Raw genomic sequence first — 14,865 nt, forward strand, 5'->3', positions numbered from 1 at the left:
GGCAGGCATTGTTGGTGATGTCTTGATTGGACCCCATGTTCTTCCACCTATGCTCAATGGAGCACGTTATCATGATTTCATACGGGATACTCTACCTGTGCTGCTAGAACATGTGCCTTTACAAGTACGACACAACATGTGGTTCATGCACGATGGAGCTCCTGCACATTTCGGTCGAAGTGTTCGTACGCTTCTCAACAACAGATTCGGTGACCGATGGATTGGTAGAGGCGGACCAATTCCATGGCCTCCACGCTCTCCTGACCTCAACCCTCTTGATTTTTATTTATGGGGGCATTTGAAAGCTCTTGTCTACGCAACCCCGGTACCAGATGTAGAGACTCCTCGTGCTCGTATTGTGGACGGCTGTGATACAATACGCCATTCTCCAGGACTGCATCAGCGCATCAGGGATTCCATGCGACGGAGGGTGGATGCATGTATCCTCGCTAACGGGGGACGTTTTGAACATTTCCTGTAACAAAGTGTTTGAAGTCACGCTGATACGTTCTGTTGCTGTGTGTTTCCATTCCATGATTAATGTGATTTGAAGAGAAGTAATAAAATGAGCTCTAACATGGAAAGAAGCGTTTCCGGACACATGTCCACATAACATATTTTCTTTCTTTGTGTGTGAGGAATGTTTCCTGAAAGTTTGGCCGTACCTTTTTGTAACACCCTGTATAACAGACAGTTAAGAAGAAAGTGTGGTTTATACAATTAGGAGCTACAGAGAGATGGAGTTTGAAACATTTCACGTAAATCAACCGTGCTATCATTATTGAAGCATTAGTCTACTGTCTGGAGTCAGGGCCAGGAAGGTATCGGCACGAGAGAAATGACTGTAGAGCATACAGACACACTCCGATGGTTACACGGTTCTGCACCTAAAAACGATATATTGTTAATGTCATACGGATTCCGAAGTATTAGTCGGGCAGAATGCAAAACTCCTAATACTCTAACGGAGGAAACGATATATTTCTCCAACATTAGACATGCAACCACCCCATAAGTTTTCTACACCGACAAACTTTAAAATGATAAAATTACTTCCTTCTACACTGTTCTGGTGTCCTAGGATGGCCTCATCAGAGAATATCCACTGCTCGAACTACTTAAAAACCAACTAGAATGAAGTCCAGAGACTGCTATTCTGCCTCTTTGGAAATTAATGGGTTTTATACTTCTTTTTACGTCGGAAACGTACGTACCCCCATCCCCATTGCTCACGTCAGTCATGCATATTGTTAGTAGTAGTAGTATTGGGTCTGATAGCTGCAGCTAAGTGTCACTAGGAAATAGAGCAAAGAAATACCGACATGAATATTTTTCGATAGCTGATACATTGAGATAGTACCCATGCCCTGCTGCACTTCTTAAGAGGGAATAAGCCAAAGTGGATGTAACAGTCTTATTTCTGGTTGCAGTAGCAAGACCACAGCTCTGCTAGCATTCCTCTTGCATAAAGAAGTTCTGGTCTGATGTTAGGTAGTTTTGCTCATATGTCGCATGATATAGCAATTTCTTACTGAAGTCACATGTCTCGTGTACAGCCCTACCTCCCCTCACACTGTTGAAGTTGATGCATGTGATATAGGTTGACCCTCCTACAGACATTCTAGGGAATACTTATATGGGTATGGTGTCTGTTCTTTCAAACATGTCTGAAAGAACAGACACCATGGTTGACCTGCAGCCATATAGAACGAAATTACAATTATATGTTAATACCTTCAGCTGCTGACAGACGTCGATATATATCAACGGGAACAGGTGAAAATTTGTGCTCGGACCGGAACTCGAACCAGGGATCTCCTGTTTACATGGCAGATGCTCTATCCATCTGAGCCAGTGAGGACACAGAGGATAGTGCGACTGCAGGGACTATCTTGCTCACGCCTCCCTCATGACCCTCATTCTCACCTTATGTGTCCACACACTACATTCGCAGTGTCCCTACCCAACACAATCATTACTCGTGCGGATGCGCACATATTACCTGAACTCTTACGGGTTTTGGTAAGAATGTCTTCCACGAGTAATGTGTGTGGTGCGTATGGACACCACGAATGTAGTGTGTGGACATATAAGGTGAGAATGTGGGTATCATGGGAGGCATGCGCGGGATAGTCCCTGCAGAGTCACTATCCTCTGTGCTCTCAGTGGCTGCAGGTCAACCAATGTGTCTGTTCTTTCGGACATGTCCGAAAGGAGAGACACCATATCCATATAAGTATATAGTTCTGGAAACACAGGCCACGGATGCACACATATTACCCAAACTCTTCCGGGACTTGGTAAGAATGCCTTCCACTAGTAATGAGTGTGTTGGGTAGGAACACTACGAATGTAGTGTATGGATATGGTGAGAATGTGGGTCTTGCAGGAGGTGTGCACGAGATAGTCCCTGCAGTCGCACTGTCCGCTGTGTCAAATGGTTCAAATGGCTCTGAGCACTATGCGACTTAACTTCTGAGGTCATCAGTCGCCTAGAACTTAGAACTAATTAAACCTAACTAACCTAAGGACATCACACATATCCATGCCCGAGGCAGGATTCGAACCTGCGACCGTAGCGGTCGCTCGGCTCCAGACTGTAGCGCCTAGAACCGCTCGGCCACTCCGGCCGACTCCGCTGTGTCCTTGGTAGCTTAGATGGATAGATCGTCTGCCATGTAAGCAGGAGATCCTGGATTCGAGTCCCAGTCGGGACACACATTTTCACCTGTCCCCGTTGATATATATCAACGTCCGTCAGCAGCTGAAGGTATTAATATATAATTCTAGTTTCACTCTAGGGAATGGTTTAAATCTGGTAAATGAATTGGTTCTTCTCTTTAATGCTTAAGGAATAAAACTGTTCGTGAGAACCAGCTATAACTCGGTAATATCTATATTTGACTGCATTTGTGGGAACACAGTTATGGATTGGGTACATACGTCTTGCATGCTTTAGTATAGGGCCTCTGTGTACTACTTATGCCGCCTTTGTTGAAGTATGTGTTACAAAAACTCACATAGTTTACATGGGGATGGGGAGGATTAAAAGTGGGTGCAACCAGTGCATAATTGTTAAGTTTTTTCTCGCGCTTGAGTGTCTGGGCACCCCCAACCCACCTGAATTACCTGCATTTCATGGTGCTTTTTCTCTAATTTTATTTATCCTCGATTAATTTACGTAATTTTGCATTTTTTTGCAATCTTATATATTTTGTCAAATTTCCCTCAGTTTTACACGTTTCCCACCAATTTGTCGCAATTTTATGACATTTTCCTCAATTTTTACCGATTTTATGACATTTTCTCATATCTTTTTTGATATTTTTCCATATGTACCTGGTCATATTGCCAGCATACGCGTACGTTGCTTGATTTCATATGAGAATATGTACATGTCCTATAAAGCAGCGTACTAAAAAATCCTAAGAATTCCCTTCCTTCCTATGGTATACATACACACGTTTTGGATAGGGACATCATGAAAAGTATAGTAACGCTTGCCCCGTATCTAGATGAGACTCAGCTAGTGGTGCAGATTGGAATCCTGTAGTCTGGAAACAAATCTGTGTACTGCTATGGCACATCAGAAAGGTTGTCTACAGGTTCATGTAGCGGTGTACTTGATGGAAACTCAGTCCGGCACACTTCAACACGTTCATCAGACTTCCACTGTACCATATAGGGATCTGTAAAAGTATGTTGACATGTGTGAAGGTTTGTTTTTTGCTGATGCTCTGAAATTTTTTTCCCATAAGTGTATGTTCTTATTGTCTACCAGATTAGCTTTGCTACTTTTGTTTACACCTGCCAACTCTGATACGTGCCCACAACCATGTCAGGGCATCTACAAACAGTAGATTTTGTTTTTTTTTATCCTAATAATAAGTGAATCATTAGTTGACAGAGTGTCGACTGCACTTAGCATCCTGAACTGATAGAGTTTCCTCTGCCCACATGCACAGAGTCTGCAACCCTGGCAACGTAATTTATAGACGAACAGTTAGCAAGTTATACATTAGAACTGCACCCATCCACTGCTGACAGCTCTACACACATATAAGTATGCATGCATACAACCAATCATCAAGTCTCGATTTTATCTGCTTGTACATTATTTTCGACAGTGCTACAGCCCTGAAATGAGCGAAAAACTCTTCACGAAATGCTTCTGTAGGGGTGTAAGCACATTTAAGTTCATTCTGCTAAGTAGCATAACATCTTTGATGCAAATTATATTACCGAATGGTCGTAAAAATATTGTCGAGATTCGCCAGTAGTATCAACAAACCATGGCATACTGCTGTGCCTATCGCGCCTAAGTTTATACTCTTAAAGACCCATGATGATGGAACATAATCATCCCCATTCCACTATTTTGTGTGCTAGATGTCCATTGGATGGAGAGCTACAATCCTTTGTGAGTATTATTGTTATGTATCGTACAGAACAACACGTTAGTTGGACAGTATAATACTCCACTCGAATGCGCCCAGTCATTACAAACAAATATTATACAGATGCAATGCATTTGTTCTATTTTTCTGTGTGTCTATGTCTATGAATGTGAGGTGCATGGCTCCAGTAACCCCAACCCCATTTTCCTGCTGGGGGATCCACACTGCAGTACATCCGGGATAGGGTCCGAAGGTGGATCTACCGACAGGAGTACTGGGTGAGATTTAGGGCAGCCATCTGCAACACACGCAAAGACACAAACATACAGAAAAATAGAACAAATGCACTGCATCTGTAAATATTTGGTTGTGAGTAACTAGGTGCAGTCGAGTATAGTGCTATACCGTCAGTTTAACGCGTCGTTCTGTGCTGTACATAATAGTAACACCCATGAAGGATTGTTGCCCTCCATCTGATGGACATCTAGCACACAAAACAGCGGAATGGGGCTGATCATGTTCCATCATTGTGGAACTTTGAGAGTGTAAAAGTAGGCGTGATAGGCACAGAAGGACGCCATGGTTTGTTGATGTTACTGGCGAATCTTGACAACATTGTTACGAACTATCGGTAATATAATTTGCATTGAAGATGTTATGCTCTTTAGCAAGATGAATTTGAGTGTGCATGCATCACTTACAGAAGCGTTTTGTGAAGAGTTTTTCGCTCTTTTTTGGGCTGTAGCACTATCGAAAATAATGTACAAGCAGATGAAATCGAGACTTGATGATTGGTTGTATGCATGCATACTTGTATGTGTGTAGAGCTGTCAGCAGTGGACAGGTGCAGTTCTAATGCATAACTTGCTAACTGTTCATCTATAGATTACATTGTGGGAGTTTGCCTACTCTGTATGTACAGGGAGGGGAAACTCACACGGTGCAGAATGCTATGTGCAGTTGACACACTGACGACTAATGATTCACTTATTACTAGGAAAACAAACCAAAATCTACTGTTGGTAGATGTCCTTACATGGTTCTGGGCACGTATCAGAGTTGCAAGGTGTAAACAAAAGTAGCAGAGCTAATCTGGTAAGCAATAAGGGCATATACTTATAGGAAAGAGAAGTATCAGAGCACTAGCAACAATCAAATCTCTACACATGTTAACATAGTGTTGCAGGTCCCTAGACAGAACAGTGGAAGTCTAATAAATGTGTAGAACTGTGTCAGACTTTGAGTTTCCATCAAGCGCATCGTTACATGAGTCTGTAGACAACCTCTCTGATGTGCCATATCATTACACAGATTTGTTTCCAGACTACGAGTTTCCGATGTGTACCACTCGTTGAGTGTCACCTAGGTAAGAGGCGAGTGTTACTATAGTTTTCATGACATTCCTATTCAAAATGCTTGCTTGCAAATCATTGGGAAGAGGGGAATCCTAAGGATTTTTTAGTAGGACAAGCAAATATCCTTGTATAAAATCAAACAATGCATGGATATGTTGGCAATATGACCATATACATACGGAAAAATATAAAAAAAAGATGTGGGAAAATGATATAAAATGGAGGAGAACATTTATAATTACGAGTTACTGATGGGAAATATGTAAAATTGAGGGAAATATGACTAAATATGCCAAATTACGAAAAAAACCTGCAATATTCCGTAAATTGACTTAAAATACATCAAATTAGAGAAAAACTTAAAAATTATGCTCTGGCTGCATTCTCTTTTAACCCACCCCACTCCATGTAAACTATGTGAGTTTTCGTAACAGATACATCAACAAAGGCGACGTAAGTATTACACAGAGGTGCTATATTAAAGCATGCAAGTCATATGTATATCAATCCATATCTATGTTCTCACACATACAGTCGAATATAGATTTTACCGAATTATGGCTGGATCTCACAAACAATTGTATTCCTTAAGTAATAAAGAGAAGAACTAATGCATTTACTAGATTTAAGCCATATCCTACAGTGTTATGTAGGGAGTGGACCGATGTCAAATGCATCAACTTTAACAGTGTGAAGGGGGCGGAGCTGTACATGGAAAATGTGACTTTAGCACGAAATTGCTATGTTATACTACACATGAGCAAAACTACCCAACATCAGACCAGAACTTCTTTGTGCAAAAGGAATGCTAGCATTGCTGTGGTGATGCTACTGTAAACAGCTATAAGACTGTTACATCTCCTCTGGCTACTGACCGCAGTGCTTACTCTCTCATTAGAAGTTGTTACTTCCTCGTGTGCATTTTCGTGCAGCAGGATGTGGGTAGTACCTCAATGTATCAGCTACCGAAAAATATTCATGTCGGTATTTCTCCGATCTATTTCCTAGTGACACACAGATGCATCCGTCAAAGCCGATACTACTACTACTAACGATATGCAAGTGTGATTGGAGCTACATACGTTTCCAGGGTTTCCTAAGGGAAAGAACCACAGTCTCAGGACTTCATTCTAGTTGGCTTGCAAGTTCGAGTGGAGGAAGTACACTGATAATTCCATCTTAAGGCACCAGAATAGCGTAGAAGAAGTAGTTTTATCATTTTAAAGTTTGTCACCATAGTGATTGGGGAAGAAACCTTGTGGGGTGGTTGTATTTCTGATGTTGGACAAATATATCCTATCGTGCATTAGGGTATTGAGAGTGCTGCCTTCTGCACGACTAATACTGACATTGACATACTGTGACATTAACAATGTAGCATTTTTAGTTTCCTGGTCCTGACTCCAGACAGTGGAATAATGCTTCAATAATGCTAGCACGTTTGATTTACGTGAAATATTTCAAAATCCATCTCTCTGGAACTCCAACATTTATAAACCACCCTTTCTTCTTAACTCTATGCTATATCAGTGCAGCACTCTCATGTCTACTATACACTGATAAGAGGTGCTACCCTCCTCGACATGCCTCCAACTGGAGAGATCTTGTGTTTTGGATGAGTGTCGTAGGTAAGATGGTGTTGCAGGGAGGATTGGTCAAGGATGAGTGGGAGGGATTTGTCAATCTCCGACTTTATCCTACGGATGCGAGAATACTTTGTCACGCTCATCCACACAGGGAAAGACGGCCAGCCGTAATCGTAAATTCTGCACTATAATCAGTGCTCTCAAAATATATAGATAACCTAATTGCATCGATATAGGACGCTTTCTGATATTCTTCGGTGTATATGATTGAATGGATGCACTGCACAGACATCTACCTAATTCGAAATGTAGTATATGGTAATGTGCTCGATGTCAGCACATAGATGGTACTGTTTTTTTCGAAGTATCAGAATAGAGAGACCCTGTAAAATCTTACAAGAGGTTCTATTAAAGGGGTGGCAGAACTGATTAAAGTTTGGATGCAGACAGTGCTCTCAAAACTACATTGATTTTGTTCATAGAACTCATAGAAATGGAATGTATCTATTCTCATGGAATGATAACTGTTTTTACTATTATAGTCACAACTGCTTGCATAAAAAACAGATGTTACCACAGGTCCTGCGTTATTTCATACTTTGTAACCTCTAATTATAAAGTTGACACCACTTCAATTATACCTCATTGTGGAACCTAGAAATGATAGTGTTACTTTTTCCCATCGTGTGAGACAAGTTGTGGTGACCAAATTGCTTACAAAACTAGAACTTGAGAGTCTGCTGTATGAGTAGAAACTTTACAGAACTGTCGGAGAGTGGAGTTATGGAGCAAGAATTTCAAATGTAAGCATGCAAATGGTAATTGGTGTCGATGTATATGAAGGGAAAGAGGTGCAGTAAAATATTATAGGAGGTTTGGTTACAAGACGGGCTCTCGTGATTTGTTTCATAAACACACGTGTGATACAGCTTCACATTGGTATAACGGGACTTGCCATAGTGTACAAAACAGCAATGTGTTCGTGAATTGTAGCTTGTTGTTTTACGCAGATTGGACATGAATAGGGCGAATTGTGTCCTGCAGTCGAAAATAAAAATTATACCGATTTGGCTTATAAAACTAAAAGGAAATGGATTGTCAGGTTACCTTCCATTCAGAAGGCTGTTGCACTCAGCGACTGTTATATTGACTTGTAAATAATAGATTTCAGCTATCAGTCGTCCTTTTCAACTTTTTATTGGCAGATCTAGATTTCAGCTAGAAACTAGCGATTCTCAGTGCATTTTAAGTTTTGATCAATGCATGTAATGCCTGTTGTTCGGACTTCATCCACAGTTCATTGAATCAAAAGATAAAAAATGATAGTGCATTGAGAATGGCTAGTTTTTAGCTGAAATCTAGCTCTGCCAATAAAAAAGTTAAAAAGGACGACTGATAGCTGAAATCTGTTATTTACAAAATGGATTGTGTCTGTTTTCGTGGAAAGAGGACATACATTATCGTCGCGATTTTGTTCTTCTTTTCAATAGATGCTCGATTATATGAGATGCATTGACGTTGAATACAACAGTACTCCATCGCAGAACGGCGGTGTGGGGGTATAAAATAAATAAAATAAAATAAAATATTAATTATGTATTACTGTATGATAGTGATTGGTTGTAATTAATATTTGCGTGACGTTTAATTATTCGGTATCAGACGCTTGACAATGGCTTTTTCGTAAAGGCAATGTTACTCGTAGTTGACCGTGAAATAAAACTGAAATAATCGGACTTCGTAATTAAATCGTTACCAAAGACTGCTGCGGTAGGTGCGGACTCATAATCTAAATCTCAATATTTCAATAATTTGCCAGCCATGCCAAAACGTCGTACAGAGGTGATTGTCTACTAAACAAAAAAAATTACACAGTTAGTTAAATCAGATATATTCATCGAATAAGCCTACAGTTAAATAATTCTACTTACTTTCATAAATATAAATTCTTTACAGATTCGAGTGCCTAGTAAGATTGCAACTCGCAGTGATCTTATATAACATTAAATATGGCGGTGTGCCAGTCAATAAAACTAAAAATACGTGCTTCTCGCACCAGTTCAACCAGAGCTCTCTTTTCTTAATCGAACATACGAGTAACGTAATTGTGCTTTTATTTTATCAGCGACACAGCGCTGCAGTTGTGTGCCATAGGCTTTATTTATTTGTCACTGATTATTTATTTAATTAATATCTCGCGTTTCCGAGGAAACCCACGCTCGGCATGCAAATGTGCCTTTATATTGCCCCCTGAATTGCGAGGCGAAAGGACACACCTGCAGGCGAGCAATTCACCTAAAGGCACAAGAAAATCTAAGTTATCTACAACTATTTACATGACTTACATTATACTGTATATTATATACAAAATTTGAATGACGCGCGTGCGCCGAAAAAGTTCTTATGTTGGCAAAACAGAGTGCGCGCATGCGCAGAAGCATCTGTGTAACTACGGCACTGCCGTTATTTCGTAAATTTAGATCACGCGGCACAGTATTGCAGTTCATATTGTTCGTGTGCGCGCGCATTTCTTAGTCGTTGCACAAAGAAAATATTCCACCAAGATTACATATGAAGACTACATTCTATGACAGGTAACTTAGTTTTAAAATTACAATATTTGTTATAATACAATACAACTTTAGATTCTTGAATGTTCTTAGTTACATAGCATTGCAATGAAATGCTTCAACGAAAAATGTTCTGTTGTTTCAGGTGCGTTGACCTATACACATCGTGTCGTTATTACAGTTTATATTCATCTACTGCACAGTACTGTTTCACAGGTTAGTGTCGTCGTGGTAAAGTTTTTTGATCACAGTAACATCGCTGTATAACAACGTGATTGATACATAAGCATGTCCATTTCCTATTTCCATTATAGTCGTTGTGATGCAGTTCGTTGTGACAAAAAGCATTGTTTATTACAGATCAGACGTGACCCGTCGAGTAATTAGTCCATATGCAGTTCGTTTTCGATATTCCGTGGAAGCTTGGTTGCAGAACCTCGGACGGCACATAGCTGGCGTCGATCCTTGGACAGTCCAGGTAAGAGTGTCCGTCACATTTCGAGAACATTTCATTCCCTGAAGTTCCAACCAGAATTCTTCCACCCGTCGTGTTGTTTTCTGGACAGGCACTTTGTGTCCATTTAATCCAGTTAACATCTTGAAGTTGGGTACTGTAGTAATGTCACTAGACGATGCACGAATTATGCACTTCACATATTCAGTTTTTTTTTTTTTTTTAAATATAGCTCACCTAAATGTTCGTAGTTACTCATCGAAGAAATCGTTCATCGCGTTTACAAAGGTACGATGCATCATGAAGGTCATTAACAGTTTCTTTCACATAGGTTTCTGCGTAGTTGCAGACTTAGTAATGTACGTTAATGTCCGTGAACAGTGGTTCACTACGCATTTTTTTTTTTTTAAGTTTTTCACATCTTGGCACTCGTTATCGTTCAAATTTTCACACAGTAACAGTTACATTATACATCAGTTAAAAAAAAACATAAGTAATCATACATATACACGTCACATATTTTCTTAGCATAAACATAATACAGTTACACATAAACATGTTTTCATCATCATTACATAGCTATAAATTATTACATTGTGTCACATTTGATTACATGGATTGCAGATATTTACGTCCTCTTTAACGGTTTTGCTGGGATTTTATCGATGTTTTTTGTGATGTCATCTGAAATTAAGATAGGTTAGACACAACATTAATTACATCAGTAGGCAAGACCAGGCGTTTTCACTACTCAATAAATATTCAAAATAATAAGAGACGGAAAGCTGTTAGATTCCTCGCGTTTTGTGCGTGTGTGTATAGTGTCTGTGTGGTCTTGGCTACTGGTAGATGCTTTTCTTGCTGAGAGATGTGCGTCTAATCTATTTCTCGAAGTAAAAGATCGCTTCACAGATGACGTCTGTCGGTTCGTCAGGTGTCATACCAAGTCAGTGGTACCTACAGTCACAAATGTTCCGTGAAAAATTTATATATCATTCACTGCTACGTAATCATAAATTTTACTTTAATATTCAGTCTTCTCGGTGGTGCCGCGGCGTTGAAAGAAAAGTTCTTCTGTCTTCAACTGCGTCACTGGAACCGCTGAAATGAAAATTTCTATACTGCTTATTATCTGTGTTGTAGCAAACAGAGTTTTGCGAGTTGCTTAGCAATGTTTTCATGGGTATGACTTTGACATTATTTGGCATGAAATGCTCTAAGATCTCGGTGTGCGTATAGCCCAATAATTTTGTTAGTTCTAGGATGTTGTAACAGATACGCACCAGGATGCGGTATGTTAACAATTATATAAGGTCCTTCATATAGCAGACGCCACTGAGCGTTGCGTCGTTTGAGTGCTACGGATTTATGATGAGTACGAAGTAGTACAAGCATTCCTACCTTGAATTTTTGTTTTCTTTTTATTATGTTTGTGTGATGTTTGTTTCGTATCTGTGCGTGATGTGTCAATGTAGTCAATACTTCTTTTATTTTCTGTTCAGGTGGGATTTCCTTGTCTGACAACTTAGGTAATGGTTCTATCCACTGATCGTTCTGTTTGCAATTGAACATGATCTCGTTAGGTGTGTAGTTCGTATCGTAAATATTTAAGTTATTGTGTACGTCTTCGAAAAGACTTAGGTAGGACACCCAATTAGTATGTTTTGATGAAATATAGGTCCTCATGAATCGATTTAGTTCTCGGAAAAGTCTCTCAGTCGCGTTACATTGTGGACTAAACTTTGAAATAAATATACTTTTAATGTTATTGTCCGTCAAGAAATTTCTCCATTTGTACCCAGAGTAGTATGCTGCATTATCTGATAGAATTGCTTTAGGTTTTCCCACGTGCGTCAGGTAATCACTTGAGAATCTTCGTATTATAGCATTTGCAGAGGCGGATTTTAAAGCATAAAGTTTTACATGTTTAGAAAATATATTGTAAAAAGCTAAGATATATTTGACGCCTCCAGAGCTTGCTGGATGCGGTCCACTGATGTCAGTACACAGAATTTCCAGGGGTTTACTAGGTAAAATAGAATGTAAATCTGTTTTTGTGGATAAATTCTGAGGTTTTGATTTTTGACATATGACACATGTTTTTAGTTCCCTATAAATTTTTCTTCTCATATTGCTAAAATAACAGTATGTACTGAGCTATGCCAAACACTTTTTCGTCCCATAATGACCCCAAACTAAGTGTGTGTGCCAAATTAGATTACGTTCAGACTCTTTGGGAATGCACACACACCAGTTAGTAGCATTTGGATGTCGGCGGTAAAATAACACATCATTGTGTAACTTGTAATACTTAGTCAAAGGATGGTTGTGTTTTTCTACCAGTAATGTTATTATCTTATACCAGTGAGGATCAGATTTTTGTAATTCAGCCATGTTTCTGCACATATCAATATAATATTGGTGATACTGCTTGTCTTGCATTAAGAGAATCCTGTAGTCATTTATATTTTCTAAGTCACTGTTGGTGTCATTCATACCTTGTGGAAGTCTAGACAAAGTGTCTGCAATGGTGTTGTCCTTACCTCTTATGTACTTAATTTCAAAACAGTAGTTCTGAAGTGTAACTGCCCATCGTGATAGTCTAGGATGTACAAGTTTACAAGTTAACAAAAATGTCAGGGCCTGGTGATCGGTGTAAATTACCGTATGTTTTCCAAATAAATAATAATTGAATTTCTTGAATGCCCATACTATGGAAAGTGTTTCTAACTCAGTAGTGGAGTATGTACGCTCACATTCAGTTAGAGTGCGACTCGCAAACCCAATAATTCTTATCTGTTCCTCCTCTTTATTCTTTACAACTTGAAATAAGCAACAGCCCAAGCCAGTACGTGAAGCGTCACAAGTCATACAAAAATCTAAATTGAAATCTGGATGGCTCAATATGTTAGCATTCACTAAAGCATGTTTAATTGTATTAAAGTCATTCTGGCACTGTTCCGACCAGATCCAAACTTGATTCTTTCTGAGTAGATTTAGCAGATGTTTACTGTTCAAAAGTGGTTGTGGCAAAAAACGTCTGAAAAATGAACATAGCCCAAGGAATGATTTTAACTGCTTTTTAGTTCGAGGGCTAGGAAAGTTTCTGATAGCATCTAATTTACTGGGATCCGGACGTATGCCCTGTGAATTAATGATATGTCCTAAATACTTTATCTCACTGCAACCAAATTTTGATTTTCTTAGGTTGGCTGTGACTCCAGCTTGTGCAAATTTTTTTAAAATTCTTTGAAGAGTGTCAACGTGTTCATTCCAAGATTGTGTAGCTATCAGTATATCATCTACATAGTGTGTGACTGTCTCAACTAAATCGTCGCCAAGCACGGTATCCAGGGCTGTAATGAATACCCCAGAGCTGACATTCAGTCCGAAGGGTAGAACACAAAACTGATAGGTTCGCCCCCCGAACATAAATGCAGTATATTTCCGAGAATCAGGAGTGATACCCACCTGCCAAAACGAATTAGCGAGATCTATTGTGGAAAAATATTTTGCATCTAGAAATTTCTGTAATTGCTCTTCTAAATTTTCAGGTTTTGTGTGAACCGGTAAAATTATTTCATTAATAGCTCGTGCGTCTAACACTAACCTAATGCTTCCATTTGATTTTTTGACAACAAGTAGAGGACTACAATAAGGTGAGGTGGATGGTTCAATGACCTTCCAGTCTAACATTTGTTTTAATTCTTGCCACACAGCAGGTCGTTGAGATAACGGTACGTTATATGTCTTATGGTAGAAGATCTTGTGAGGCTTAACTTCAATCTTGTACACATACGTGTTGATAACACCTAATCGTTTGGTAAAAACTTGTAAATATTTGGATAACACTTCCTGTAGTTTTATACGTTCATGTACACTGAGAGCTGTAGCTTCACTTATCTTATGATCAAGCAATGTTTTCAAGTCCATTGGCTCTGTGTCAGATGAGTGTGTTTGCATGTCTTGAATGTCTTTGTCAAGTACTAACTGAACCTTGTACCCTGTACAGTGTTTGTCATGCTTTAGAGTTCTCCTGTCCCAATCAATAATAATTACACTGCCTTTATCATTTAAAATACATTTACCTTTGGAGAAGTCTATAATGCAGTCCTTCTCGCTCATAATATCTATTCCTAATATGCAATTTGTCACAAGGTTTTGTACAACCAGGAATGGCCATTGTACGGTTCCATTACCTATTTTAACGTTTACAAAAACTTGCTTTGTAACCCTACATGACTTATTACCTAGAGCGGTAGTTATTTTACAGTTTTGGGCAGGAAATTGAGGCACAGGCTCCAATTCACACATCTTTTTATAGAAATTAAAAGACAAAACGCTCACAGCTGCACCTGTATCTAAGATAATAGTAGTTGGAATCCCACCTACTACACCAGTAGTAGATGCTAAAACAATTTCATTTGTGTTTAAACGACATTGTGTACTGTCTTGTAAAAGTTCATCTGATATATTGTTATTGTGGTTGTATCTTATAAATAA

This window comes from Schistocerca serialis, chromosome 2 (genome assembly GCF_023864345.2).
Source record: "Schistocerca serialis cubense isolate TAMUIC-IGC-003099 chromosome 2, iqSchSeri2.2, whole genome shotgun sequence".
NCBI lineage: Eukaryota > Metazoa > Arthropoda > Insecta > Orthoptera > Acrididae > Schistocerca > Schistocerca serialis.